Source organism: Carcharodon carcharias, chromosome 3 (genome assembly GCF_017639515.1).
Source record: "Carcharodon carcharias isolate sCarCar2 chromosome 3, sCarCar2.pri, whole genome shotgun sequence".
Taxonomy (NCBI): domain Eukaryota; kingdom Metazoa; phylum Chordata; class Chondrichthyes; order Lamniformes; family Lamnidae; genus Carcharodon; species Carcharodon carcharias.
This window is the reverse complement of record NC_054469.1, coordinates 140,312,932-140,330,573: the sequence shown is the minus strand read 5'-3', so window position 1 is coordinate 140,330,573 and position 17,642 is coordinate 140,312,932. Positions and strand designations below refer to the sequence as shown.

Below are 17,642 nucleotides of genomic sequence, written 5' to 3'. Positions count from 1 at the left end.
ACACACACACACACACACACACACACACACACACACACACACACACACACACACACACACACACACACACACACACACACACACACACACACACAGCATTCACCAGACAGCATTCAACAACAGAAGGCTTGACTGATTATTTTCTCCTGGGAGTCTTCAGTCAGCACAGATGAGTGTTCCTATCTTGAACCTTCTGCTCTTTCTGGCTTAGTATCATGCTGCCCGTACAATTACCCACTGAAGCATGAGAGGAACCCCAGCTAAGTTGCATTACACACTAACCTGAAACCCTAAAGCTGTGTTTTGTCCAGATTGTACTTTAAGCCATCTGTGATTTTCCTCCAAGTATTACGATAGCATCCATTATATCCATTTGTGCATTTTACTGACAGTTTCGATACCTGTTTTCTGCTCCAGATGCTCAGGTTTGTAGTATGAATTTTAATGCGATGGAAGGGCAGTTTTTCTGTATTAGTTTATTATCTTTCATTGCAGCCACCAAGTGCATATCTGATGATTTGAGTATAGATAAACAATTTATCAAAAGAGACAGAGAAGCAATGTATGTGTTGTTGCCAAAATTCCCATAATGTTGACAATATGATCACATGATATAAAATCATGTTGCCTGAAATCTTGTATCATTTCCCTTAGCCCTTTAACTTTATGTTACATTGGAATAAAGGTGCCTGTTTATCAAACAAAAGTGCCTTGACTATAAATTCCAAACATAACCCACTCCCCTCACTGAATTAAGTGCATAATGTAGAAAATTAATAGGAGAGGGCTGACAGGCGTGTTATTATTGTCTCAACAACTGTCTGCCTTAAATCACAACATATATAATATCATTTTAAATCAGTGTGCTAATTGTCGAAGAAGTGGCTGACCTTGCAACCACACTTGTCAGTCCACATGCTCAGTGAAGTATTCTCTTCAATGTGTGTTACACGAGGATGTTTGAACTTCCAGAAAGGCCAATGCCAATGGAAAATCTTTATTATCATACCACTGGGCATTAACTTCTTGTTTATTACACCAGTATTCCTAAACATTAATTTTTCCCAATTCTTTTCAGTGCAACTTAACTTCTATACGTCACATGGGGACTATTTTAATAACATTTAATTATAGGCTAAAGCAATATATGGGAAGTCTCAGCAAAGTAGAACAGAGATTCGGAATAAATGGGTCATTCTCGTGTTTGCAGGCAGTGCCTAGTGGGGTACTGCATTGAAAAATATTGGGCCCCAGCTGTTCACAATATATATCAATGATGTTGATGTGGGGACCAAATGTAATAGTGTAAAGTCCTGCTGTTTGAGGGGTTACATTCCCACGAAACCTCGCAAACGGCAAGCGTACGTTACAATGGGAGTCAGATAGGTTCCAGCCATCCTCAAATTTTACATGAAGAAAGGATCAAAGGCAAGAAAAAAGCAATAATTTTTAATAAATTTAAAGAGAAATTTATTGCAGAAATTGTTTAATGAAACAAGAAAAATGTAACATTTGTCACACTTATGACACTTTACTTGAGAGTGAAGATGGACTGTGATTGGAGCTACGGGGAATTCTTGCTGCCAAGGCCATGGGGAATTCTTGTTGCCGGGGCCATGAGGAATTCTTGTTGTCAGGGCCAAGGGGAGTTCTTGTTGCCAAGGCCGCAGGGAGTTCTTGTTGCCAGGACCACAGGGAATTCTTGTTGCCAAGGCCACGGGGAGCTCTTGTTGCTGAGGCCACGGGGAGTTCTTGTTGCCAAGGCCACAGGGAATTCTTGTTGCCAAGGCCACGGGGAGTTCTTGTTGCCGAGGCCACAGGGAATTCTTGTTGCCGGGGCCGCGGGGAATTCTTGTAGCTGGAGCCACAGGGAATTCTAGTTGCCGAGGCCACTGGGAGTTCTTACTGCCAGGGCAATTAGGGTGGGGGTGAGGGAAGAGGCTGGTTGCAGGAAATGCATCATTGATACCTTCCCTTCTTTAAAACTTTGTTCAGGTGGTTTATCTTTTCTCAGCATTTTCTAAAGAGGCTTCTATTTTTTATTTTTGAAACCGCGGATAAGTGAATTTGGGCCTGCAATCAGTGAACTGGTTTGCAAAGGCTTTTGCAAGGATGATGGAATTTGCGAAAGAGGAAGCCGCGAACAGCGGGACATTATCATATTTCCAAGTTCATGGATGACACAAAATTAGGTGGAAATATGTGTTGTGAGGGAAGATGCAAAGCGGCTTCAAGAGGATTTGGACAGATTTAGGGAGTGGGCAAGAACATGGCAGATGGAATACAATGTAGAAAAATGTGAGGTTATCCACTTTAGTAGAAGGAACAAATGCACAGAGTATTTCTTAAATGGTAAAAGGTTAGAAGGTTTAGATGTACAAAAGGACCTGGGTGTCCTCGTCAATAAGTTACTGAAGTCTAACATGCAGGTGCAGCAGGCAAATAGGAATTCAAATGGTATGTTGGCCTTTATCGCAAGAGGGTTTGAGTACAGGAGTAGTGAAGTCTTGCTTCAATTGCATGGAAGCTTGGTTAGACTGCACCTGGAGTGCTGTGTGCAGCTTTGGTCCCCTTACTTTAGGAAGGATATTGTTGTCATTGACGGAATGCCACAAAGGTTCACCGGACTTGCCCTGGGATGGCAGGACTGTCCTATGAGGAGAGATTGGAGAAACTGGGCCTGTATTTTCTAGAATTTCAAAGAATTAGAGGTGACCTCACTGAAACCTACAAAATACTTAAACGGATCGACAGCGTAGATGCAGGTAAGATGTTTCCTCTAATTGGGGAGTCTAGAACCAGGGGACACAATTTTAAAATAAGGAGGAAGCCACTTAAGACTGAGATGAGGAGAAATATTTTTACTCAGAGGATTGTAAATCTTTGGAATTCTCTACCCCAGAGAGCTGTGGAAGCTCAGTCATTCAGTGTGTTTAAGGTAGAGATTGACAGATTTTTAAATTCCAAAGACGTAAAGGGATATAGGGATAATGTGGGAAAAAGGCATCAAAGTGGATGGTCAGCCATAATCATACTGAATAGCGAAGTAGGCTCGATGGGCTGAATGGCCTACTCCTGCTCCTATGTTCCTAAGCCTGAGTTCACAGAGCGATGCCTCACTCAACAGGAGGATAAGTTAGAGAAAAGGCTAAAAGACTCATGTTTCAACTCTTGAACCTCTGCACCTGCCTAGGGAGGCTCCATTACTGATGCATAACCTTCCTGAATTTGTCATTATAGCTAATCCACAAATAATATACAATGTAAAATATTTTCATTTCCAGAATTAGTGTCAATGTTCAGGCAATGATTTTAATGAAAATCCCCATGTTCATGGCTCTCACCTTTGAGTTAACTTTTAAATCACTTCACAACTATTCTATAACTTTTACATGGGCTTCTCTTATTCAACGTTCAAAGCTACCACGTTACAATATATCTCACAGTTCAATCAGAACTCCAATTCTTCCACTCACCTCCATACCCTGATCTACAGCAATGTGCCATGCTGTGCATTGTGAAATTCTTTGTCACCTTTCTCAATACTTCTCTACTGGCACATTTACATTGCAATGCCACTTTAGGACAGCGGTGCATTCTTCACTTATTTTTCCACATTGCACTTCCCCATCAGCTGTCTGGCAGAAGCAAGCCCAAGAAAAATTGGAGGATTGAAAATAGTGGGGAGAGCTGCAGGGATTACACACAATACGAGCTTGGCAGGTGAGTTTCTATACACGCACATTAATTAGATCTCCACTTCTGTCTGAATACTTACTAATTACATTCAGCGGTTTTGGGTGCTGTTGGGCACAATCTTATAATATAAAGGTATTTTATGTCTGAACACAGCAGATTTGCTTCTCCATAGCAGGATGGGTGCACTGACCTTTCTTGGCTGCTGAGAGAGTACCTCACAAATAGAAGTCTGAATGATTGAGAGTTACAATTAAGTCTCAGTTCAATCATTTCAACCAATTGGTTAACTTTAAAGTTTGACGCATTACTACCAATTCAGAACAGTGCAGTTAATCTTATTGAACCTGCTGCAAGATTGCCAAGGTCACCTTAAGCAGTGCAGTTAGCATCTAAAGGTCACAAAAAGGAACAAATACAGTTGTGGAATGAGTGGCATTAATAAGCTTGCAGAATGGAAGTGTAACGGACAAATTAATTTTAATATAGATAAATGTGTTATGGTGCACTTTGGTAGGAAGAATACAGAGACCACATTCTGCATGGATAATAAGTGACTGAATGGATTCGAGAAGCAAAGGGATCTCAGGATACAGATAAACAAATCACCAATGGCCTCTTTAAACTTCATTATTACTTTTAAAGAAAAACAAACCAAGCACTGGGATACATTTCTGGAGAGATAGAACAGAAACGTTGGGAAGTTATGTTAAAATTGTATTGATTCATAGTTGGAAGACATTTGGACTATTGCACACAGTTCTCAACTCCATATTATCGAAAGGATAAGAATACACAGGAGAAGGTACAAGAACTGATATCGGACCTAAGAGGCTATATTTATCAGGGAAGATTGAACAGGCTGGGGCTTTTTTCTCAAGGAAAGAGAAGACGGAGGGATGTTTTCAAGATTCTGAAAGGTTTTAATATGGTAGACTTTGAAAAGATATTTCTACTTGTTGAGCTGTGGGGTGTGGGATGGGGGAGACAATAAAAATAAGGTAGTCAGTAATACAGTCAATTGGGAATTCAAGAAAATGTCTTTTACCCAAAGAGTAGCGACAATGTGAAACTTGCTACACTAAGTTGTGATGATTAGCATAATGCGTCTAAGTGGAAACTAGATAAACACATGGGACTGAATTTTCATTTGGGTGTGGAGTGCATTTCGATGGACAAATGATTACACATTAATTTTTTTTTGGAGAAAATCCAATTTTTTATAGCATTCCTGACCCTACACAACAGTTTCCTCTGCCCTTTTTGTGGGTTGAGAATACATAGTGTACAAACGCACACCTGCCCCCACTTCGGTTGGGTTCTCCATTTTAAATGGGAGCTTGAAAATTGTACTTCCTTCCACACATCATTTTGACCTAGTGGTGTGGGGTTTTAATTATTAAAACCCATTGAAAGTACACCAGGTTTGAGAGTTCTTGAATAAAATTAAAATACTGCTGAGGAATTGGGAACATTCTAAAATGTAAGTATCAAATGTTTTCACACACTCAAATGTTACTTATAGGAGCTGTATTGTAATATGGATGTGTTTTTTATGCAATGATTCATCCTAGGGATCTGTTCTGCAAAGGTAAGCTGACCTTTACATTCACTAGCACTGTGTAATTGTTCACATGTGTTTCAGTACTTTTCCATTAGAGAAAGCACCATAATGCAGTGAAAAATGTCACAACATCCCCTGTCATCTTTTGTACTGTGATTTAAGAAAACCTGTTTTTGACACTTGGAAAATAAATCTAACCATATGTTCCCGTCCACTGATTGACAGGCAATCAGCTTTGCAATTAAAATGAGCACCTCTGTTCTTTTCAGCTCAGAGAACACTCTATGCTTGGACAGCTTTGGCCATTATGAATGCTTGGTTGTGTTTCAAGTATAATTGGGTTTCAGCATTAGGTGTAGCTGTTCCATTCATCTGATAATGAATGACAGTTTTAAGAAGTTGCAATATCAGATTGTGCCTGCGATATGGTTTCTGGTTATTTTGATAGAAGCTAAAAAGATTACAAGTATAAGTATTTTTTCACATAACAGAATACAACATTTTTTCAGTATCAGCAACAGTGGGTTTAATGCACGCTTTTATTAGGTGATGAGTTTTTTTTTCCTCAAAGTATTGAAAAATATTTTCCATTAATATTGCATGGAATCTGAGGTCTGTACATAGTGGATACACGGTGAGTGGCAATGGAGGATACTTGGGAGTGAATTGAGGAGGCATGAGGTTTCAGGGGTGGGTGAAGGAAGTGAGCGAGTGGCCTTGGGGGCTCATGAACAATGTTACGGGCCAAGCTGCTATTGCTGAGACCTGAGGCTAGCCTTCTCACCAGCCTGCCTCAGCTTCCCCACTGGTTCGCAGCTCAAAAACTGCACTTTGCACCCGAACCCCCTGGGAAAAACAAAAATCACGGGCAAAGTCGCATGGCAATTGGGAGTGCAGTTTGTAAGCCGTAAAAATGGCCTGGCTTGCAAAATGCACTCCCAAGAGGAAAATCCAGCCCATGGTGGAGAAAAGAATAGAGGATATATTGATGGGATTGATTGGTATGGATCATAAGCACCAACTTGGACCTGTTTGACTGAATGCGTCTATTTTTGTTATATAAATACTATGTAATACGCTATATTAAAGAAAGGGTTTGATAGCATAGATGTAGAGAACATGTTTCCACTTGCAAGGGAGGCCAGAACCAGGGGACATAAATAAAGAGCCACTAATAAATCCAAAAGGGAATTGACGAGAAACTTTGTTGCCTAGGGAGAGGTAATAATGTGGAACATGCTGCTGCAAGGAGCCCCCGAGGCAAATAGCATTGATGCATTTAAGGGGAAGGTGGATCAGGACAAGAGGGAAAAAGGAATAGGATATGCTGATGCAGGGAGATTAAGTACATTGAGACAAAGCTCGTGTAGAGCATAAACACCAGCATAGATCAATTGGGTTGAATAGTCTGTTTCTGTACTGTATGTAACTCAATGTAATTTAAAAGCAATGATAACTTAAACTTCATATAGTTCCACCTGCTTCACCCCATGGCTGCGTGATGTTTGCTGAAATTCACACACATTTTATTGTTATTCATGTGTAACCTAATACAACACTTGCCCTTGCTAATGTACAGGGTTAGAAATTGAACCTCATTGCGCCTGTTTTCCAACTGTAAAGTTCTCAAAGGGACGACTGGAGGCCACCACCAAAAAAGTGTGTTTTAAAAATAAATACTTATTTGACTGTGAAAACAAGAGGAGCTCTCTTGCTGCTCCCTGTCCCTCAGCATTATTGTGGATTAAGATCTGATCAACCCATCCTAACTTCTAGGACGAACCTAAAGAATACTTTTGTCAACCTAGAAGCTCTCCATCCATCCGTGCTTTGTTGCTAAGCTGCCTGGAGCGGTGCGAAAGATGTTGGCAGCTCACCACCCTTATTAAAATAAAGCCCACTTGACAAATCCAACAAATTAAAATTTTAAACAGAATCAAGCAAACTGGATTTAACATAATGTCTTTTTTTTTCAATTTAATATCAATCACCTACCTACTCCAGAGCAGGGTCTGTTCCGTTTTGCACTAGTTACTCTCATTGACTAGTTTCAAGACCTGACAGTACCTTCAAAGGTTTGCGGTACCTGTAGTCCCAGCTCCTCTTTCAGCATGTCCACCAGTAACCTTCACGCTGCACCTATGCTGCTTAAACTTCACTGGTGCAAGATGCTTTCACCTATGCTGACTATATAAATCCCACCAATGCATCAGCTGCTCTGCTTGCCTGTTGAAATTGCAGAAATATTCTTCTTCTGTCAGCAAGTGGAAGAGCAAAATGGGAAATCTGGGTCACATGTATTGATAAAGTTATTCAGCTTGCACAAACAAAATTGTCGACAGACTTCATTGGAAAAAAAGTTGTTGTTTGAACAGGAGTAATTAACACAATGAGAAACTAGTAATTGTTTTATAAATTCACCTTGTCAATTTGAAACATGCTCTAAGGTTAATAGGAACATAGGACATAGGAGCAGGAGTTTCAGCCCTTTGAGCCTGCTCCTCCATTCAACAAGATCATGGTTGATCTGGTTGTGTCTCAACTCCACTTTGCTATCCAAGGGCGGGATGAGGTATCCGTTATTACATTTAAAAGAAACTATGGACAGAATTTTTATAATGTATATGTTCAGGTGACTGTTTGTGATGCTTGGACATTTTTGTTCTGATTTTAAATCTTTATTTAATACTTTAGTAGTCTTCAGCTCCTGGAAGCAGCTCTTTGCCTTCAGGAAGCTTTCATTCCGTGTTCGCCCGCACCTGCGCTTATGTCAGCGCCCACTCTCCTCCCGCCCCCACCCCTGCAGTGCTGAGCATCTGTACACAGTATTCAAGATGTGGTCTCACCAAGTCCTTGTACAGCTGCAGTAAAGCTCCCCTTGCAATAAATGCCAACATTTCATTTGCCTTCCTAACCACTTGCATGCTAACATTTTGTGATTCAGATACCAAGACACCCAGATCCCTCTCCACCAAGTTCAGCAATCTTCCTCTATTTAAATACTATACTGCTGTAATGGAGTACTAAAATGCAAACTCTTAAATCTATTACCCCTTAATACATTTTTAGTGCTTGTATCACCATTGGCCCAGAGTAAATTATTAGGGAGAGAAATTGGTCTTTGTCTCACCTGTTTCTAGGTTGTAAAATGGGCTTTGATTAGACACATTTCAAATGCCAAAAACCCTTCCCAATCTGCAACGGAAGTGTGATGACTACAGTATTGATTAAAATGACCTCTAGCCCACCTTGGAATAAGCATTCAGCCAATTAAAATATTCAAATAAGGGTTCTATACCTTCACCAGGATCTTCTGTGATGCTATTCTTTGTCAATTCCTGAATTGCTTATTCTTAAGCGCACACAACAAATGATGGCAGGAAAAGCTAGAAAGCAGGCTTTTTTTAAAGGGATCCACATCTTTATTCAGGTAGGTCTATGATCAGTCATTTTAGACCCATTGCAGGTTTTTTTGCCTTCTTTTGCAGCCAAACAAAGCTACAATAGAAGTGTTTGAAAATTAGTCAGAATCAGAATTGGAGGTGCAGGAGTCTTTCCCTGCTTTGCCTTCACTACAATTAATGGGTGCTCTGCTGGATCTACCTTTGGGCTCAAGGATCAGGACTAGCAGCAGCAGTAAGGAGACTGCACAGACTAAGAGATATTGGACCTATGTGAATTCACATGCATAGATTTAGGAACTACATTTCCTACCACAGCCTAGCTAAGGAAGTGCCTCTGCTTCAGGAATGACACTTCCACTGAGCTCTGTTACCTGTTGCATCATCAATTTTAGCCCTGCACAAGGGCATGGCCAACACTGTTGATGGCTATACAGGAGATGTTGGTGCTTAATTTATACACTGCAGGGCCATTCCAGGTTGCATGAGGTGACTGAGCTGATATCACTTCATTGCTGCATCAGCAATGTCAAAACAGTGTTTTATCTATGTTGCTTCCCATGGAGACAACCGAACAAAGTGAAAGAGTTGAAGGCATGACCAGGATAGCAAACTTTCCATGGGTGTAAGGTGTCATTGGCCTGCACCCGTATCGCCGTTTGTACTTCACCTGCAGAGCCAAGAATGTATGTCAACTCCCTGGATGTGCAATGACAAGCAATGTATTATATAGTGCATCATACAGGTCTGGACCTGTTTTCATAGCAGTTGTCATCATGCCTTTATCCTGCGCCATTGCACAATAAACCACCTCTTCCTTCCAAGCCATCGGGTGGCAAGCTGGCTGCTTGGGGTCAACGGGTGCCCCTGGATCACCTGGCTCATGACTCTTCAGGCGCTTGAGTATAGACACTGGGGAGCACTACAATCAGAACCATGTTTCCATCAGAACTCTGATTTTTAAAAAAATGATTGGCCTTTGGAAGCAGATGGCTGAATTTTATGCTGGGACTCTGCAGAGTTCCCACCTCCTGACATAAAAGCCAGTGGTGAGCCCACCTCCCTTCTACTCGGCTGGCTCACCCCACAGCCAGCTAAGAACCATTGGGCTGTTAATTGGTTTCTGCCCCCATCAGGGAGGAAATCTTGCCTTTGACAGTTGCCAAGCCTTGAAATGAGCAGTGGCCACTAGGAGCGGTGGCTACTGCTCAGACTACATGCAATCCCAGAAGGGGCCATGAAGCAAAGGAACCAGATATAAAGTAAGCTGGAATGAGGGGCTGGAATTGTAAGGCTGGGGAACAAAGGGAAAGCTGGGAGGGGGGGAAATTACCTTGCTGGGGGGGGTGCTCTGACAGCCACAGTGGGGTTCTGATGGGCAACCTGGCAGGCTGGATACTTGGCACTGGTCTCCCCTGCTACAGGTAAAATCACAGAAGTGATGAAAACAGATGTTAATTAGCTGCTTAGGGTCACGGTTGGCCTATAGGTGGGCTGCATGACGACTCTGGCAGCAGGGACAGGCAGGAGTAGGTAAGCAGCCATCCAGCCTCCCCAGGGGGCTGTAAAACTCTGGCCAGAGATTCTGTTCCCTTTGAGAATTGGAGGCCTTCAGTATATCCCCTGGAGAGTTTCATTGTCAGGTGTGGCATGCTCCATTCCTTTGTCCTGCAAAAGATCAACCCTTGGAGACCTCTAGCAAGAGGAAAGTCCAGCAGTAGGACCATCAGAAACCTGAAGATGGCCAGTAAAGAGCAAGGGATACTAGCCCCACGCCCCCCCAACAACTGCCAGGCCTCTGCAACAGCAAATCATCAAGGAGAGGTTTAGTGAATAAGTCTTTCTACCTCAATGCATCAGATGTCCCTTCTATCAGCTCACCAAAGCCCTTACATCCCCAAAATAAATGCTTTCAAAGTGTACTTTCTTGATTGTTCATTGGCATTATTACAGATGTAATGACCAACAGTTAAATAAAGAAAAAACGATAAAACACCATCAATTTTCATTTTATAATTGAAAAATTGAAACAATTGATAGCTAAAAATCACCTTGGTACAAATCCCTAGTGCTTGACCTCTGTAATCTTTTGCCCACCTGTTGCACCTTCAAGTTGTTTACCCCTGTAGCTTGGAACTGTGGAAGTTTATGAAAATCTACTGAGGATATTTGTGATGGAAATGGTGGGTGGCCTTGAGGAGCTTTGACCATAATGATCAAGGGCAGTCCAGTCCACCTTGCTGTTTCAAACCAAAATGGCTGAGAGGCTGGCGGGGAGCAGGCATGTTTTCTTCCTGAGACCGGGTGCTTTGTCCATGGCATCACTGTCACGCTAGCAGGGTTGAGTCTCAGCATTCCCAATGCACTGTGCGGAAACAAATGCAGGAGCCTCTCCAAGCTTTGAAATCCTGAGGCAATGCTCAAATTCCGAACAAGCAGTCTGAGATCACATTAAAGCTCTTAGAACTGCCACCAGTGGCTCTATTGCTATGGGCCCCACTGCATTATACACAGAGCTGACCATTTGTTCCATAAATGACTGCATAAATTTGACCCTTCACAAGCTGGATTGGATTTTTCCATTCTCTCTTTTCTTATGAATGAGCTTGTTTGCAGGTAATTCAATGCACTTAGATGTCTCTGTGTAGTCCCATCAGGGATTTTCATGGACTGTGGCCATGAAGCCTACATGCGGGCCCTCTTCAGCAGTGCTTGAATGTGATATCTCACTCAGACTTCTTGCTCTGTCCTATTACCCTGCTTTAATCCTGAGCACTTGTACTAGGTGCATCTCCTAGTGCAGACCCCTCTAACTTATCTTTGACGGGGTGAGATGCCAGCCCCTGTACTGGTATCTACAATATGACCAAGTGATGTTTCAGATATGCTCTGCTCCTGTTGGCTTGGCTCAACTGGGCAACGTTTTCAATTCTGAGGCAGATAGTTGTGGTTTCCAACCCCAGACCAAGGGCATGAGCACATAACCTAGGTTGATGTTTCTGCGTAATACTGAGGAAGCGCTTATTGCTGCAAGTGCTATTGTTTTGTGTTCTGGTTCCCATCAGTTAGAAATATTCACTTTAGACTCAAAGTGTTGGAGCTTCATCAAGTGTATTTATTTCTGCTCTCCATGTGGCTCATGGGCTGATACATTGGGTGGAATCATCTGTGCCCATTGGCGTTGGGCGTGCTCAGCGGTGTGAGTGGACAATATGTTGAGAAGGCCAAAAATCAGTTCCACAATGTCGCGAAACCACTTTGCGATCATCTGCTCAGCCCATTGATGGTGGGCCATGTTTCCTGCCATCAGGCGTTGGGAACCTTATTGTAATACATCTGCATATCATTATAAGGCCAGCCAGTCGGACTCATCCCTCGTGCAGGATCATCCACCCACGTCGGCATATTGCATGCCACCATGTTTCACAACTGCACATAAGTAATGTGCACCTGGCAAGCTGCACTTCGCTCGGGACTTCAAGGTTTGTTTGCTTATCTTGTTTTGGGCAGCACTCGCAATCATCGGTGCCAGGCTTCGCGGAGAGCACAACAGCACTTTTAGGGGGGCCCACGTGCAGGCCTCTAATTACTAGACTAGCCATTAGGCCTTGTACAGCTGCAGTGCTAGGGCTTGCTTAGGTAAATGGGAGAAGTGGCCTTAGGCAAAGGAAGAGGCTGTAGGGCGAGGAAGGAGCTATCCAGCGTTTGTGTGGGGGCACAAGTTGATCTGTGCAATGGCCTCAAGATGGTGAGGGTTGAGGAGGCAGTCTCCAGAGGAGATGAGGCCAGATGGACATGTGAGGGTGTGTGTGAGAAAGTGAATGGTGATGTCCCTTGAGCTGGCAATGAATAAGATGCCAGCAAATGTGTGATGGGCTTGAGTGAGTTTAGAGTGATGTGATGGTACCCTTACCCTGCTGGTATGGATGAGACCATTCATCTGCATTGGATGCCAACCTCTTCTGTGCAACATTGGCACTGATCACCACTGCCATCACCTACCAAGCCAAAGTGGTAATACTGCTGCCCCACCTGCAGCCAGAGTGGGGGGACGAGGACATCATGGCAAACCTCCACAGCGTCTAAAAGGCACTCAAGGGATGCATCATTAAACCTGGAGGCTGCAGTCCTCTTGTCTTTTGGGGCCATGTCTTATTTGCAACCATCCTGGGCTGGTAATACTGAGAGGTGTGCGTGTGGCATGATGAAGCAGTGAGAAAATGGCGTGGTAGGCAAATTGGAGCCTGCCCACCATGGAAATAGCGTGTTTCCCAGGAAGGCACAATTAATGCGGCTGATTTGGGACAATATGGCATGAGAATGCGCCATTGTGGCAGCAGGTAAACTGTTGTTTTGCCCCACGCTACCGCACTTAGTACAAATCTGGGACGATTCTGCCCATTGTTAACCGGCACATGACTGCTGTACAGCAGTAGTGTGACCCACCCATGAATGTGCATTCTCATAACAATTAGTTCCCAGCTCTTTACGAATAATATAACAATATAACAGCTTTCAGATGAGATGTTAAATTGAGACCTTGTCTGCCTGAGCAGATGAACATAAAAGATCCAGTAACAGGGGAGTACTCTGGTATCCTATCCAACATTTACTCTTCCATCAACAAATGCTCATTGCTGTTTGGGGGACCTTGATAGGTGTAGTTTAGCTGGCATGATTACCTACAAAACATCAGTGACTAGATTTCAACACAAGTGAAGTACTTTGGAATGTCCAAACTACATTCCAAGATGTGTGTGGAGAGTGCTGACCCTTAGTGAACTGATCAAACCCACTGAGTCGACAGAGTCCCTCTAGCCTGCTGCTTTTGGTGATGCCATGAGAAACAACAGGGCTCTAGTTCAATGATCAAAACTTTTCAGAGTATGCAGACCAATAAAAAAGTTATTCAAGTCTGTTACCATTGTTAAAGGTAACAATGGTGTTGCTATAGGATTAAAACATTAACTATAGAACCAGGAATGCCCAGGATTCAACCCAGAGCAAAATTGAAAGGGTTAAAGTTGACTTAAAAATGGAACTTTGAACTGGAGCCAGCTGGTCAATTATCTCAACCACGTTAAGTTGAATTGCCTAATTTTAACAGTATTAATTTTAATTTGGCTTTGTAACAAGGTCTTCAGCTATTTAATCAACAAACTGCAGTGAATTAATCATTTCTTTCTATTTGAGAAGTAAAGAATATGCAAAAGGCTTTGTGATTTAGTAAATAGATGGTTTTTATCACCTGTGCGAGCTCTCACTATGTCAAGCATTTCAATAACATCATGAATCATCAGCCATTTGCTTATGCATTACTGGTCTTTGAAGAGTGATTCATTATAGAAGGAAAACCCTTATTCTTTGTAACTGTTTTAAATCTGCATTAAAAGCATTTGTGGCTTGTGTGGGATTTTTTCAATCTCCTTTTTATAATGCTGTGGTTTTCAATAAGTACCTCATATAGGAGGAAGAGGGAATGGTGTAGTGGTAAGGTCACTGGAGTAGCAATTCAGAGGTCCAAACTGATGCTTTGGGACACCATGGCAGAATTGTAAAGCTAGTCTCTGTAATAGTGACCATGAAACATTGTCAATTGTCATGAAAACCCATCTGGTTCACTAACCCCCTTTAGAGAAGGAAATATGCTGTCCTTACCTTGTTTGGCCTACGTGTGACTCACAACAGTGTGGTTGATTGTTCAGTGCCCCTCAGAAATGGCTTAGCAAGCCACTCTGTTGGATCAAACCATTATAGAAAAGGAATGAAACTGGGCAGACTATCCGGCATTGGCCTAGGCACTGGAAAGAACAACAGCACACCCAGCCCTATTGCCCTTGCAAAGTTCTCCTTAATAACATCTGAGGGCTTGTGCCAAAGTTGGGAGAGCTGTCCTACAACTAGTCAAGCAACAAACTGATATCGTCATACTTTACAGAAAACGCCCCAGTCACCACCATCATACCGGCAGAATCGATCCACCAGAGATGGTGGCACAGTAGAATACAGTCAGGAGGGAATTGCCCTGGCAGTCCTCAACATTGACTCCAGCACTGAGAGTGGCACTGAATGTATGCTGGGCAGGGGACTTTAATAGAGGCTTGGTTGCACCAATACTCACTGAGCTAGCACATCAGTGCAAGGGACATGTTTGAAGCATTTCCAAACATTTTTAGTCAAAAGTGCCAAGCGGATGGTCCTTCTGGCCTCCTCCTGAGGCCCTCAGCATCATAGATGGCTGTCTTCAGCCAATTCGATTCACACTACATACTATCAAGAAAAGACTAAAGGCACTAGATACTGCAAAGTCTATGGGCTCTGACAACATACAGGCAATAGTACCAAAGACTTGTGCTCCAGAATTAGCTGCGCCCCTAGCCAAGCTGTTCCAGTACAGCTAAAACACTGGCATTTACCCAGCAAAGTGGAAAATTGCCAAGGAATGTCTTATACACACAAATCAGGATAAATCCAACCCAACCACTTACCAACCCATCTGTCTATTCCTAATCATTAGCAAAGTGATGGAAGGTGTCATTGGCAATGTGATGAATCAGAACTTGCTCAACAATAACCTGCACACTGACACTCAGTTTGTGTTCTGCCAGAGCCAGTCATCTCCAGTCCTCATTACAGTCTTCATTCAAACATGGACAAAAACGTTGAACTCAAGAGGTGAGGTGAGAGTGACAGCCCTTGGCAGCATTTGTGCGACATCAAGGAGCCCTAGCAAAACTGGAGTCAATGGGAATCGGGGGAAAACTACTAACTGGTTTGAAGTATGCCTAGCCCAAAAGAAGATAGTTGTGATGGTTGGAGGTTCATCATCTCAGTCCCAGGACATCACAGGAGTTCCTCAGGGTAGTGTCCTTGGCCCAAACATCTTCAGCTGCTGCAGCAGTGACCTTCCTTCCATCATAAGGTCAGAAGTGGGGATGTTCGCTGATGATTGCACCATGTTCAGCACCATTCATGACTCCTCGGATATTGAAGCAGTCCGTGCCCATATGCAGCAAGTCCTGGGCAACAGTCAGGCTTGAAGTGACAAGTGGAAAGTGATATTCGCACCACACAAGTGCTAGGCAATGACCATCTCCAGCAAGAGAGAATTTCCCCATGACATTCAATGGCATTACCATCAATAAATCCCTCACTATTGACACCATGGGGGTTCCCATTGACCAGAAACTGAACTTGACCAGCCATATAAATACCGTGGCTACAAGTATAGGTCCGAGCCTGGGAATTCTGTGCTGACTCACCTCCTGACTCCCCAAAGCCTTTCCAACATCTACAAGATACAAGTCAGGAATATGATGGAATACTCCCCACTTGCCTGGATGAGTGCAACTCTAACGACACTCAAGAAGCTCAACACCATCCAGGACAAAGCAGTCCACTTGATTGGCACCCTGTCCACCACCATCAACATTCACTGCCTCCACCATCGACTCACAGTGGCAGCAGTGTGTGCCATTTACAAGTTGCATTGTAGCAGTTCACCAAGGCTCCTTCAACAGCCAAACCCGCAACCTGCGAGTTCCCATCCTGACTTGGAACTATATTGCCGTCCCTTCACTGTTGTGGGATCAAAAACCTGGAACTCCCTGGAACAGTACTTTGGGTTGTACTTAATCCACGTGGATTGCAGCGGTTCAAGAAGGCGGCTCACCACAACCTTCTCACGGGCAATTAAGGATGGGCAATAAATGGTGGCCTAGCCAGTGGTGCCCACATCCTATGAAAGAATAAGCAAAAAATATCTTGTTTTAACTTGAAGTATCTCTTTCGGACACAAACTAGTATTTTGATCCAGGGAGTTGAATACACTCTACTTCACTACCTTTAACTGCCCTCACCAGGGAAAACATTTTACACTTGTTTCACAAACAATGGGGTCAGATTTACTTTTGCAACTGTCCAACAATGATAGTTATGATGTCTCCAAGATCTAATGAAGGATCTGCAGATTTTTAAAAATGGTCACTTCCCTTTGTGGGTCCATCATGGCCTTGCTGTTTGTCCTCTCAGTACCATTAAGGAAAGGCCTCCTCCTTCTTAGGGCCAATCTTAATGAACACCAACCTCATTTCATTGGGAAACCACAGAACAAAACTTGGGAAAACCAGAGCAAGATGTTGTCATTATAGAAAATCATAAGTCTGTTTTTAAGAACAAGTTTATGATTTTGCTACAAGTAGAGAGCTGAGGAAATATTTCTCCATTGTGTTTTCAGTTAGCCCCTTCACAAAAGCAAAAGGTGCTGTAGAAATCTTAGGATTGCAGAATTGCAGCCTGGCTGTCCACCACCATATTTGGCTTAACTACCTCAGGTGTCTGGTTAGAAAATCCTCTTACTGTTCCAAGATTATCCAAGAGCATAAGAATTCCTTTCCCAAAAAACGTTTTGACCTTTTTACACTTTACATTCTCATCTTTCACTCCAAATACAAGATCTTGTGTATTTTTTCATCGCCAAAAATGATTCAGTGTCCTGCTGGTCCACTATTTCCCACACCCCTGACTCCTTGCAGGGCTACTGTTGCTTCAAGCCTGGCACCAAAATCTTCTGTTTTTCCATCTACTATGCTTAATCAAATTCATCTCCTTCATGAGAGCTACCATCCACCTCTTCCTGAAATTCACTTCTGACCTAGCTCGTAACCTGTCAAAACTTGTAACCTCCTTGACCCAGCCATTATGGGAATCATTAATTCATCTCTTTCCTCAGCCAATGTCCTCTTGCTTTCCAAAGTACATCATGGCCCTTCTCCTTCAATGTATCACTCTTGATTCTTCCATCCTCCTTAACATTTGCACTATTAATAACCCCTTTTTGTTTATTTTTCTCATTCAACTACATGACAACCACTACTTACTTCAACTCTGTTCATAACACCAAAATTGCAGTCAGTGTCAAAAATATTATCATATGCAACTACTGCCAGTGTGTTATCTCTTCCAGTCCTTTTCTATCTCTC

General features: G+C 42.8%; 1 protein-coding gene across 4 annotated transcripts in view; it reads left to right on the top strand.

Annotated features, from left to right (window-relative positions):
• Nucleotides 1-17,642, top strand: part of LOC121276439 (zinc finger protein 385D-like) — a 469,044-nt gene that overhangs the window by 435,450 nt on the left and 15,952 nt on the right. The gene's annotated exons all lie outside the window — the stretch shown is intronic.